General features: G+C 41.6%; 1 long non-coding RNA gene across 1 annotated transcript; it reads left to right on the forward strand.

The window, feature by feature from the left end:
• The first annotated feature begins 4,904 nt into the window (after window positions 1–4,904).
• On the forward strand, window positions 4,905–6,128 carry LOC125490209. The gene is made up of 2 exons (XR_007267537.1): window positions 4,905–5,261; window positions 5,755–6,128. It is a non-coding gene; the product is annotated as an uncharacterized LOC125490209 (long non-coding RNA).
• Window positions 6,129–14,433: the final 8,305 nt, after the last annotated feature.

Genomic DNA, 14,433 nt, shown 5'->3' on the forward strand with positions numbered 1-14,433 from the left:
AAACGTTAATAATTTAATAAAATTCTTTTTTTTATTCATTTGTTCGATGTCGACATTTTGTAAGTGGAACTTTTTTATTGGTCGTGACTGTATAATATTGTATATACCAAGCCACTAGGAATTCTTCATATCAGGCCTTTGACCTACAGTTCCCAGTAAAGAATAGTTCCTGTAACCGACAGATTTGAAAGATTCTGAAAAAAAAAGAAATACTTCGTTCGTGAAAGATCAAAGTTACGTAGGTAGTAGTTATTAATATCACTATCTTTGACCTTTTATGAACCTTATATAGGTACAAGAAGGTTCTACTTGTTTCCTGTTATAAAAATACGTTACTCAGCCAACTATACTTTATTCAGAAGTTTAAGCGTTCAATATTTAGCAACAGAAACAAGTGCCAAAACTATTAAGAATAATTTATTAAGAATTGAGCTTAATTTCTGAAGTTTACGTGGTAAGTACGTCTTCATTTGTTTAGAGTTCATATAAACAAAACAACTAGTTTTATATTTTACCTATTGCAAAGCTAGCGTAGTTGGACTGTAGCGGTTGCTCTTACATACTACATACATACAATACCTATATACCTACATTTCTATTCAGCATCGCCATCATCGCATTTGCAGTCTGTAAAACCGCACATATCCAGATAACCCTGAGTTCTATTTGTGTGAGCCCAGTAGGCCTGCACACACAGACACACACACACACACACACACGCACACGCACACACGCGTGCTGGTCGTTACGCCACGTCACGCCTCGCGTCGATACGTCAGCGGGCCGACTACTCCGACACGTCATAAAATATACAGTAACAATTCTCTGTCGCTCACGTTCCATTTTGCTTCCATTCAGAGAGTGATATAATAAAGAGTGGAGCGGCCGGCTCCTCAATAAAATTCGTGCTAGCTATAGGGCACAGCCAAGGGGGCGAGCAGTAGTTACTACTGATTGTCCCCTAGTAAAAATAGGTTAGACGATAAATTATTTTAATTTCAACTGTTTCCATCTAATTATATTGGCTTACATACTAGTGAGATTTAAATATTGTACTTATATATAAAAAAATATTTAATAACATACCTATTACCTACAATAGTTTGCCACGTATATTAAATACCTTAATCTCAATCGCAAATTAAGTAAGTGGCAAACTGCACCTACTTAATTTAAATGTGACAGTAGTAGTTTACTTTCTAACGGTGCACCTGAATGTTTCAGAATCCATGCTCCCCCCTTGCCCCTCAGCGTGCAGGGTGCAGTGCGTGCGGTGCGAGCCGTGAGGAATGCAGGTATGTGCTGCCTTACTTCACCCGGATTCTACTCTAACGCCACAACTACACATGTAGGTAGCTACGGCTTTACATACGTACGCCACGCTATTTGGCTTTTCCTACGAATACCTAGTACGAACTACGATACAATTTCAAGCGCATTTAGTTTTCAGAAGTGGGATCTTCAGGTTTGTATACAGTTGGCTAAGTGCTTTCTTCAGTCGCTTAGGGTCGTTACGCTCAAAATAAAATGGTGTTTCTGTTGAGAAACTTTTGTAGTTGCAATAAATATATGAAACTGTTTGGTTGTATAATTGTAAAAGATGGTTAGTATTATGAATAATATACTTAAACTAGTTTAAAGGTCCGTTTGAATTAAATGCCCAATTGCCCATATTAGGATACTGCTTCCTTTTGTAAAGTGTGAATAGTATCTACACTATTCACAGTTTTTTTATATATTCACATAAGTAGTAAGTACTTAGTTGCCTTTGGTCTTGGAAACATACAGGATCATTAACCCGGCCCCAGGGGGACTAGAGACACCTTCTCTGAGCCCCACTGGGGTAGCTCCTGTTCGGCGCGTCCACGTCGCGGGGGTGGGCACCTCTCTCTTCAGTAGGCCGGAGTGAGCTGGTGGCTGTGTTCGTCCAGGGACCCAGGCCTGCGGGGTATAACGCAGAGCCCGTGCCCAGGGTTACGGATGAAGACCTCAACGGTGGAGAAGGCGGAGACAATGGATGTTAGTACGGCTGATCTAGCGGAAGGGGCAAGCCTCGCCACATGGGCATAAAACATGTCGGTCATCGCGGACACCTCCCGCACACCTTACAAAGACTGTTTCGGTGTAGAAGGCACATCAGCGGCTGATGAGCAACTGATGCTGGCGGATGCAGCGAGGCAGCAAGGCATTGTGGAAGGCCAAGGGCGTCGGTAGAGGGCACAGCTGCCGGCGGCCAGACACTGCGGCCGAACTCTCCTCTGGTCGTAATGGTCCCCGTTCCACCAGACAAAGGAGAGTGAGGAGGAGAGGGTGCATCTGCGTAAGCGCGCACGTCTATGCACCAAAATATTTCCTGCGCACTTGACTGTTTCGGCGAATATGGACTCGGATCATCAAGCCCTGTGGCGACAATAGAGGCAGAGAGGTTCAGCAATGATGCAGGCTGGGCTTTGGCTAATATTGCACACAGGCGGCTCAGAGAGAGTGGTCGCTTTTGCGTTGAACAGGGATAACTGCGCAGACTCGGCAGCACTCTGAGTGACGAAGCAGCCCTATTTAGGGGAAGACTGCTTCCCACGCCCAGCCGTGGAGGGGACTAGAAAAGGTGTCCTAAAAAAACGTTTATCCCAAACCTAAGGGGAGGTAGCAACCGCGGCTGCCTAGGCATCCCAACTTCGCGGTCGAAGAAACAGAAAAACCTGCCATAAAGTTAATTCACCTATGACTTTTGCAGCATGGAATGTCCGCACGTTACTTGATCGTGACACTAACTTATGCCCGGAGCGGAAGACTGCTATAGTTGCTCGAGAACTTCGCCGATATAATGTAGACATAGCTGCTCTTAGCGAGACCCACTTGGCTGAAGAGGGACAGTTAACAGAGCACGGTGGTGGTTATACATTTTATTGGAAAGGAACCGCCGCGTCAGAGCCCCGGCGATCTGGTGTTGGTTTTGCGATTAAGAATGAGATAGCAAAAGGACTGGATGAATGCCCTGTCTACATCTCTGATCGTGTTATTTCCCTACGCCTGCACCTGGACAATGATAACTGTCTTAACATCCTAAGCGTATACGCTCCGACTTTGGATAAAGACGACGAAGATAAGGAGAAGTTTTACGAAGAGCTCTCCGACGCTATTGCGAAGATCCGTCCTGAAGAGCAACTGATGTTACTGGGTGACTTCAACGCGCGCGTTGGCCGTGATCATGAAGCGTGGCCAAAAGTTCTCGGTAGACACGGAGTTGGTGCAATGAACAGCAACGGACAACTACTGCTGAGTATATGTGCCCAATTCGAGCTGGCGATCACCAACACTTGCTTCAGACTCCCTGCCAAATACAAAACTACCTGGATGCACCCGAGGTCAAAGCACTGGCATCTCATTGACTACGCCATAGTACGTCACAGGGATCTATCTGCGGTGCAAATCACCCGAGTTATGAGAGGAGCAGAATGCTGGACGGACCACCGATTAGTCATTGTAAGGACAAAATTGCGTCTCCACCGGCCAAGGCGTAGCTCTAAGCCGGCCCGAGTACGCTTGAATGTGGAGAATGCAAAAAGCCAAGAGACAAGAACCGCCTTCGGCCGAGCTTTGAACAGCAGACTGGCAATCCATCTAGCTGAACAAGATTTAAATGAAGAGTGGAAGTCCCTATGCTCCAATCTTGTTGAAAGTGCGACTGAAACTTTGGGACTCAAGAAACGTGTCCACGAAGACTGGTTCGACGAAAACAATAAGATCTTGGTGGAAGCTATTGAGAAACACCGAAAACTCTTGCGAAGCCGAGATCGTAGGGACACCTCGACTACATTTCAGGAAAAAATCAAGTCTAGCTCTCACAACCTAAGGAAACTAACACGGGACACCAAAGATCGGTGGTGGCAAGAAAAGGCTCGTTACATACAAATGCTAGCAGATTCCAAGCAACTCGGCGTTTTTTACGGTGAGCTGAGGAGTCTGATTGGTACCAGGTATCACGGAAAAGTGCCTATTAAGTCCCTCGATGGCACGCAGAGGCTAACATCCAATCAAGACGTCCTGAAACGTTGGGCACAACATTTTCAGAACCTGCTTAACGTAGATCGATCTGCTGATCTCGAACACATCAGATCTCTTCCAAACTATGCAACCGTAGCTGAAATGGATGAACCACCTGCACTCAGTGAAGTAATTGATGCCATCACTCAGCAAAAGAATGACAAGGCCGTGGGCATCGATAAAATTCCAGGAGAATTGCTCAAATATGGTACAGAAGAGCTTCACAACCATCTTTGGAAGCTGTTTGTACGGATGTGGAATGAGGAACAAGTCCCAGGTGACTTCACCGTATCGCAGATCTGTGCTCTGTATAAGAACAAAGGTGACCGTTCTGACTGCAACTCTTACCGAGGAATATCCCTGCTGTCCACGCCTGGAAAGATTTTTGCACGCATCTTACTCAATCGCCTTGTACCTGTCTCTGAAAAGATCTTACCTGAGTCACAATTTGGTTTTCGCCCACAAAGAGGCACATGCGAGGCCATCTTCTGCCTGCGGCAACTTCAGGAGAAGAGTAGGGAGCAATGTCAACCTCTGTTCCTCTGCTTCGTTGACCTTGAGAAGGCCTTTGACTGTGTGCCACGCGAAGCCCTCTGGATGCTGTTGGGTAAACTTGGATGCCCCGATAAGTTTGTCCGCATTCTCCGACTGCTGCACGATGACATGAGGTGCTGCGTCAGTACAGACGGTGAACAATCAGACTTCTTCTCCGTCACCTGTGGAGTAAAGCAAGGCTGTGTACTGGCACCTACCTTGTTCGCATTATACTTTGCAGCGGTAGTGAATGAATCACTAAGCGTTTCAACAGCCGGTGTCCAGATTCGATTCAGAACAGACGGGAATCTTTATAACCTGTAACGTTATTTATTTCTTCCAAATAAATAACTTACATCATAGTAATTAACTTAATAATTTAATTGTAAATTCCCTTTTAAAGTATCGACTTTATCGATAACTTAATCTTCGGCGTCGATAATTCTTTAAATTATCGACGCGTTCCCATCCCTAGCCAGCGAAGCGGTCTTTTGTTCATGTCCCCACTATCGCGGCAGCCCCACTCGGTGACCACTGGCTCTCGATCATTCGGCCACGGGCTACGGCATCGACTGCGCGTGACCCTACCTCACGGCAGTCCTCTAGGTGCCTAGCCCGCTCTAAAGTGTTGAATGACCTAGACTTTACCAGTGGTGCCTTGTGCGTGTCTTCCCCAATATCGGGTAAGTGTGATCAGACTTTCTTAGCTCATTTTAGGAACCTATTTGTGTCTTAAACGTGTACTTCTGTATTTTAAAAGTGTTAATTTAAATTTGTTTAACGTAGCTTCCTTTCTTGTTTTATTCGCTTGCTTACGCGCTAGCTAACTTAACTTACTGCGCACTTATAACAGCCAAGATGGCGGATATGCAATTACGCATTATCATTTAGATGTTTCATCAGCTTTCCTGTTTCTTTTATTTTATCTTTTTGAATACCCTAGCTTGCCTAGATGCATTAAATACTTTTATCCAAATTATGCTGCAGCTAGTGTACCGCTTTCGGCCTTTCCTTATTATTACTATTTCTTATTTAATTAATGTTAGGTATTCCGTTCTGGTTTCCACTGCCGCCTCAATCAAGTTAGATTAGGTACTCTGCTGTAGGTCTTGATGACGGTATGCGGAACCTAGACGATAACGGTGTACTGATGCGTTGGATTTCCATCTTTTCCAGGGTCCAAGGTCCACGCTACTACTCCAAGGTCCACGCTTACGTCCACGGTACGGTTTACCGATTCCACGGTCCACCTACGTGGTTTCTACGGCTCGCCCTCTACGTGCTGGTTCGGCAACCCCCTGCCTTCGTGTTGCTGACCACGCCGCGCAGCCGACCTACACGCCACGCGCACGCAACGGCCACGTGACCTGCCTGCCTACCTACCTGGCCACTGGAGAAGAGGACTTCCACGCCGGTCGCGTTATCGGGATTCCACGCCGATACTCTTCGACTCAGGGGAGTCCCTATCCGTACCAACTGAAAACTGACTGATCGTGTAGTGTAGGCCTAACCCACACTTGACCTCTAAATAAATTTGTGTCAAGCTAAACCCTGGCTTCTCATTTCTACTCTCCTCTTAGCTAGCCATTTTCATAAGCGCGACAAACCTTGCCAGATTAAAAGCGCGTACCAAGGTATCCTGTGACACAATTAGAGAGATCATGTACGCCGATGACCTGTGCTTTGTATCAGATTCAGTAGAGGGACTGCAAGAATGGATCACCAATTTCGACGAGTCATGTCGCAGGTATGGCCTAAAAATCAGTGTTGGCAAGACGGAAGTCATGGCGATGGACACTGAAGAAGGCACCGTCAATTCGACTCTCGACATAAAGCTCGGAGAAAACTCTCTGAAACAAGTGTACAAATTCAAGTACTTGGGTAGTACTGTGTCGGCGAAATACGATCTTGACCCTGAAGTCAACAGCAGAATCGGAGCTGCTGCTGCAGCTTTCGGGAAGTTGCAGGCCAAAGTGTTCCGCTCGCATGACATCAGGCTCTCAACCAAGATTGCTGTCTATATGGCAATTGTTCTCCCGAATCTCCTCTACTCTGCCGAAACCTGCTGCCCATATCGTAAGCACATCCGCGCGCTAGACAAATTCCATCTGAGATCCCTCCGCAACATTCTGAACGTCAAATGGTCTGACCGTGTCAGAAACACGGAAATACTGCGTCGCTGTAATGTTGGGGGAATTGAAGCTTACCTGATGAGACGTCAGCTGCGCTGGTGTGGCCACGTGCGACGGATGCCCGAGGAGAGAATGGCTAAACGCATTTTCTACTGCGAACTTCAGAAAGGGAAGCGCAAACAGGGCGGGCAGTACCTTAGGTTTAAGGACGTGCAGAAACGCCACATGAAGAGTTGCGAAATTGACCATTCGACATGGGAAGAGCAAGCTGAGGACCGAGCCGTGTGGCGGCATACTGTCAACACCAACATCTTCGAGTTTGAGGCTAAACGAAGAGCTGCTCTTGATGCCAAACGTGACGAACTCAGAAGTAGACCACCAGCTGCCATACAATACCACTACTCCAATGGAATCCTGACATGTAGCCAGTGCAACCGCACGTTCACAGCCAAGATCGGCTACATAAGTCATATGAGGGCACACGACCGACGCCCTCCCCAGCCGTAACAGTCGCCGTGACCGAATCCGGTCGGACAGAATCATCATCAAGTACTTAGTTAGGTTAGTTTCACTTAATTAAATGAATACCATGCACTACTCATAATAATATTATACACGAGTACAGCAATTAAATATACACGAAGTACCTGGCTCTAGCCACAGCGCGGCGCTCGCAAGTACCCCCTGAAATACATGAATTATTTACAGAGCTCCGTCTTGTATGTAATAACAATTAATTCGCTCTAAGTGGGCGAATGTACCGACCGACAACCGTTCATTTGCAGATATGAGGCGCCTCTGCTGACAAAGGGACTCCGAACTTAAATAACGACTATGTGAATGCATTACATTTGCTTACCGAGAATTAGTTGATGGAAACAATTTGCGTAGTTGTAGAATGAAGTACAGCCGAAGCCTATTCTCAACCACTCGTGTAGTTGTCTTTTTAGTCAAGTGAGTAGGTACTTATTCATTTCAGAATGGTCACTATTATTGTAATGGTTATTAATGTTCTTGCTTGTTTTGTGAGAATAGACTGGGTATAAAAAATAATACATCTAAGAAACCTGAAGAAACGTTCCTTTAATTAAAAATTAAAACTTGTAAAAAGGAAAACATACATATTATGTAGTTTATATAGGTTTAGTATTGTTTTATACCTTGCACTTAATTCATTCTCAATACAAAATGTATTAAAAAAATACAACAAATTGAAGCCTATTTGTGTACACTATTCGAGTCTCTTACCTCAATTGGGCTCGGTCACTCACAAAACTTCACCCACATAGACGCGGTATCATTGCACCCGAGTGTATTTGAGTACTAATATTACTGCAGCTTGTGTCGTCGTGACTATCAACTGAGAGTGCCATTATTCCTGGAACAGCTAGTTTCTCAAATAATATGCTTCAAAACTAACAGTAATATGATAAAGATAATGAGTACATTAATATTATCATATTATAGGTACCTACCTGAATATTAAGCATGTTTGTTTGTGTGTAGATATTTGTGAGGCTAGAGAGAACGACAACTAAATCAATCTTTAAAAAAAAAACTAAATAGGATTGCAAACTAAAGCGGAATTAAATTGCAGTTTACGTCAAGACCTTTTGAACTGGCGATTCAATCAGATACAAGCGGGCGCTCCCATTACCAGCAGGGGCCATCAAAGGGTTCAAATAGAAGATTCCATCATTGCCGTGCGTCGAAGCGCCGGCACTGCGGGGTTACTCTATACTGACGAAAACCGAGCGAACGAAAGATGTCGTGCAATCGGCACGTTTAATATAACAATTACCCAAAATAATAACACTCGTAAATTATTTTCAAGTTAGTAAAGTGGCGGCAAGTCACCGCGGACTTGTAGGGCGCCTTCAAATTAGTCGCTAAGTGTCGCGCGACTGCAGCGCTGCTGCAGCGCTGCAGTCGCGCTGCTGTCAAAATTCCATATAAATTATTAACGCGCGACTGCAGCGCTGCTGCGGCGCTGCAGTCGCGCATCTTTTAAATTACAAAATTTATATGGATTTTGACAGCAGCGCGGCTGCAGCGCTGCAGCAGCGCTGCAGTCGCGCGACACTTAGCGACTAATTTGAAGGCGCCCGTAAATTCGCACATGAATATTGAAGCCAGTCGGTCAGCACTGACTTGTCTGGATTTCAGCGCCAGTCAGTGTCAGTTAGACAGGGTCAGTGGACCCTGTCTAAATCTGCCTGTAGAGTCGTGGTGCGCGCTGCTGCACTCACGCTGTAGTGCTACGTAATTTCCTTTTTCTTCGTATAGAGTGACCCCCTGGGGCCGCTTGTCCATGTCCACGGGAGCGCCCGGCGGCGGCAGTGGAGCGCGCTCGCAGTAAGCCCCATCAGATTAGAGTGTGAACATATTCGCCGGCGGCGGATTTATGCCCAATCTGACGGCCGCGTATTTACAGACAACGGGTTGTTCAGTTTGGAAAAATGGTTCTGGAATAAGGTATTCGTTGGTCGCGCTTTCATTAAAAAAACAAATTTTGTTTTTATTGTAACTAAAAGTTTAAACTTATTTTTTTAAACATAGGTAATTATGTAACACATGTGTATGTGTATATATATTTAAGTATCTTTCTACTAGCGTATTAATTATTACAATGACGAAATATAATGGAATGAAAGTAAAAAAAAATAGAAGTATAATTACTAAATAATATGTATTCTATTATTATAATCGGTACATATAAAATTGTAGGAAATTGTAATAATTACAATTATCTGTGCAAGAAATTTTTTTTTTTTTAATTTATTAAAACTATTACTACGCTACTCTTACAGCTAAACCAATACAGTAGTGTAGATAAATAATATTAGCAATTTAAGTTACAACTTATCCTAATAACAATTAAAAACATGATGTGCACTCTATTCAAACTTTGTGCAAACCGTACACGATTTCACTTACAGGCTGTCATTGCCACTCGCACTGTGTCGGAGATTATTGCGTCTCGGCGAGGCATCGGCAGGCGAGTGTTTGCTGACGAGTGATTGAACTTATCGTTGCTCTGGAGACTGCGTCTGTAGTTGCGTATACTTTCATATCCATCTTTAGACACGAATATAATAGAAAACATTGAATAGATAATTGAAGAAATTATTATAATCTAAGAACTTATAAATAAAATCAGTACAAAAAAGCGGCATTATTGCTTAAAGCAATCTCTACCAGACAACCTTTGCATGAAAGAGACAATTTTAAAATAATTTATAGGAATTGTGCATAAACAGTAAATACTAGTCTAAATAATAAAACAACAAACAAAAATATAAAAATACTTTACCTAGACCTACACATTACATAAACTTAGAGTTATATTCCTGAACCTCCTGCAGGTTGACTGGTAGAGAATGCTCTTAGCATTGATTTATTATTAGCGTCCACGTCATAGGTGTAAGTACTTACATCAACTTTTTGTAAATTGTGCAAGTATAAATTGACGAATATTTATCATATGTACTAGGTATATTAATTGAAATATTTCTTCTAAAACAATACATAAAATTATTGTGCGAGGAAGGGAGTGAGTAATTAATTTATTTTAACATTGATATTTTCAATGAAGATGTTTTTAATGGAAGTAATAAGTGAACATTGAGTTCAGACACTAAGTAGCACATACAGAGATACGTATTTACTGCATTTTCTCAATGTAAAAAAAACTGAATTATTTAGAAAATACTAAAAAAACATAGAAATCATATAAAAGTACCGAATCTAGTCGAAAATTACGATTACATATCAAAAATATGTCCATTTTGCGAACTCACTGAGGTGTGAACGATTGTACCCTGACCAAAAAACATTTTCTTATTATTAGAATTGTAAAATAAAATAACTTACATAGGTACTTTACTTGTTTAAATTAAATAAATAATATTTATATATTTATGTAAATAATGTCTAGCTAGAACTCATCCATGCCTCGAGATAAAAGTATTTAAGATAAGAAACACTTTTAAAACACAAATAAACTACTGCTGCACATAAGAGCTCTAGAACATTAAATCATAATATGTTTTTCCTTGCAAACTCAACCACATCAAAATGTATTAATCACTAACTGCCAGTTTCAATAACTCTACATATCTATTGATACCTGACAGTTACTTTCATATGATTTTGACAGAATGCAACTTTTTATGTGTCAAACTCGTATGTATGATTCCTATCATACTGTCAGCTATCGATAGAGTATTGAAACTGGCAGTAATAGTTCATGGTGTGGTGACAGCGACGGCAGCGCCGCCATGGCGGGAGGCGCAGCGGCGGCCAGAGCTCGCGTTTCCACCCGAGTGACTAGTAAAAGGACAATAGCCGGTAGGACAAAGGCCTTAGAAAATGGATCCTTTCTCTCCCCACCTTGGGCCGGATTTAAATGGATTTTTAAGTGTGTTCTGTTTGTCTGATTCCGCGACGCCATCATTAAAACCCGCCAGATGAAAGAGCGCTATTCTTGTCACAAAAGATGAAAGAGAAATTAATATTTTTCCCGAGGAAAAAGTTGTCATCTCGAAGTCTAGATCAATATTGTGTTCAAGTGTATTTGTATGTGCCACTACCTAATGCATAACCTCAGGCGTTTACTTATTGTTGTGTTCTATTTGTGTCACTATAGGATCAGTATATTATCTTTTAAACTTTTTTGTTGTGATAGATGTATATACAGGATGATATTTTTATGGTGTTTGTGTTAAGTGTATATAGGATGTTTTTTTTATTTACTTACGAGTTTTTTTATATATTTTTTGGTTTGTATGTACAGGGTGTTTACATTTCGGGGGGGTGTTAAAAAGGTAAAACCTCCTTATTACAAGTAAATCACTGGCCTGTACAAACGTAATACAAAATGACACTGACAGTCAATAAACAGACATTAATACATAAAATATATATTATTATTTTCACTTCTGCTTTATCCTAAAATAATAATTTTAAATTTCGAATACCATTTTATAAAATACGGACGTGAAATGTGGATCTACAGCGGTACAGTCTACGTATTCTTGGCAGCGTGCTGCGCCGCAACTGTCGCGTCCGCTCGCCGTCTCACAGACACAGCCGGCCGACCGTACCTTCTACCTACTTGAGTAAATAATTACTTCTGCATTACCTACTTACTTTAAAATAGTTAACGAATAGTTTGTCAAGCATGCCAATGTAGCATCAGGCATCTATCTATCATGGCGGTAGCATCAGGCATATGATTGATAATACTCTGTTTGTTTAAATCGGGACAGAGGATAACCGAAAATCTAACTGAATTACGCATGTATCGCGCTAGTCAACCCCGAACAAACGTCATTGACTCGCACAAAAGCATTGCAGCGTGATTTGCGCTTCAAGCCGCGATACCTCGCCTCACTCCGCCTGCACACGATTATGGAAACACAATAAAGCGCTGTCATTGCTGCTACGCGAATACGCGCTCAGTGACAAGTGTGATTTAAGGGAGATGTTTGCACAGTGAATACAATACAATACAATCCTCTTTATTTGCACCAAAAACAGAAAAAAATATAAAATATAGCTTAAAAATAAAAAAAGTACAAAAAGGTGACCTTATTGCTTATAGCAATCTCTACCAGACAACTTTTGGATGAAAGAGAGTTTATACTAATTATTATAATGCTTTTATTTTCATCCGTTCGTTCCATATCCGTATCATTGCAAAGCTTACAATAAAAAACTATAGGTCGTATTAAAAATACCAACACAGAAACAGAAAAATAAACAATTCAACAATAAATCAAAAGCAATAACAAACTGGCAGTGTTGTCCGTCGATTGTCGTGTTGCGGATTTAGGCCTTGTGCCTTTGTGATAAGATTGGGAATGGCTTGGGGGCTGGTGGATTCAAATTATAGCAAATAGATCGGCCGGGGGTCAGCAGGGCGTCCCACGGGATGCTCGGCTCCATTAAAAGTTGAATTAATGTACGGTGGCCTGCGCCTAAAAGTATACAGGCGGAGTTTTTAAAATAGCGATTCCTGATGATGAAGGGACCAGCTACATCTGTTATAAATCCGGGGACGTGTTGTGTGTGATGTGTGTAGCAGTGGTGTTTATGTGGATGTGCTTGAGCAGCATGTGAGCTTGATATCGCTATTTTAAAAACTCCGCCTGTATACTTTTAGGCGCAGGCCACCGTACCTGTTTCTGTACACTGCTATATTTGACCGCATATTGTTATGGAAAATCTTACAATATTACCTATAAATAACAATTAAGTAAATTTATAATTTAATATGATATATAATTTAATAGATATATAATTTAATATAATTTAATATAATTTTATATTAATTTAATTATGTAAATTTTACTTATCGACATTTGTATAATTTTACTAAGGTGAGGGTGAGGGTGATAATAATTAAGAATCAAACGAACTTACCTTGTGAAGTTTGATTCCAATTATGCGAGTATCTCGAACGAAGACGATTACCTTGTTTACATGCAGCATTACGTAGTATGGTGCCATCCTTGTCACATTTTCAAAGCTATAAGTCAGCTAAATTCAAAAGTCAACTGGTATCCCCACGCCACTGCCACCTAGCGGCCTCCTTCATTCGGCGCCATTATTTTTAGTGTAAGTACCTATTGAATTTTTTGAGCAAATTTTGGGATGATATTTAAGGGTAGGGTGGGAGGTAATCGTCTTCGTTCGAGATACTCGCATAATTGGAATCAAACTTCACAAGGTAAGTTCGTTTGATTCTTAATTATACTTCGTATCTCTCCCGAAGACGATTACCTTGTTTACATGCAGATGTTTAGAGTCGCAAAAAATTCATATACATATACTGGAGCTTAAAGTATTTATTGATGGAATAGATCAGGAAACCGTAGGTTTAAAGGACAACGGTTTTGTTACATATTTCGAAAAAAAAATTATAAACATTGAGGTAAGTAGTTATGATACTTGTATACATTAATATCTATAAATCAAGCTTGCTCATAAATTTACAACTCCTTTATAATTGGGTATATTATAAAAAGATACGAATCATACTCGGGAAACAACATTGTATACTTAGTAAGTACTTAAAAGTAAGTGCAAAAAAGTAAACAATCAAAGTATCTAATAATGATAGGTTACAAACTGTGATATCCGCACACTATTGATTAAACAATGCATTAGCAAAATCATCATTGTCATTTTCGGCAACCTCTCGATTATAATATTTTAGGAAAACGTTAGAGGTCTGGCTCCAGCCCGCGGCCCTGCGCACCACCTCCAGGCTGACGCCCGCGCGCCGCGCCGCCGAGGTGGCCGCGTGCCGCGTGCTGTGTGCGCCGAACATGGACATGTCTATGCCACTTGCCTCTAATACCTCCTTGACCCAGTGGCCCAAAGTCTGGGACCCTACTTTTTTATGAGGCTTTTTAAAACTAATGAATAGATAATCACAATTTCGGTCAGATCTAAGATTTTCTGTTTTATTTATGTATGATTTTAAAGCCAATGCGGGGCATATTTTCGGATTCTCTTTTATGTATGGTAATCTAATAAGTGGTTGATGGGTCCCAGGCCTGGATGTTTTAATTAGATTGTCAATTTTAATAATGATTAAATCTTCTCTAAAGCAAATATTACCTATTTTAATCAAGCTCAGAGTTTGCATTCGCTGTGCGGATGCTAGTGCAAGTAACGCTATTGTTTTTAATGACAGATCACGTAGGGAAACACT

This window comes from Plutella xylostella, chromosome 21 (assembly GCF_932276165.1).
Source record: "Plutella xylostella chromosome 21, ilPluXylo3.1, whole genome shotgun sequence".
In the NCBI taxonomy this organism is placed as follows: Eukaryota; Metazoa; Arthropoda; class Insecta; order Lepidoptera; family Plutellidae; genus Plutella; species Plutella xylostella.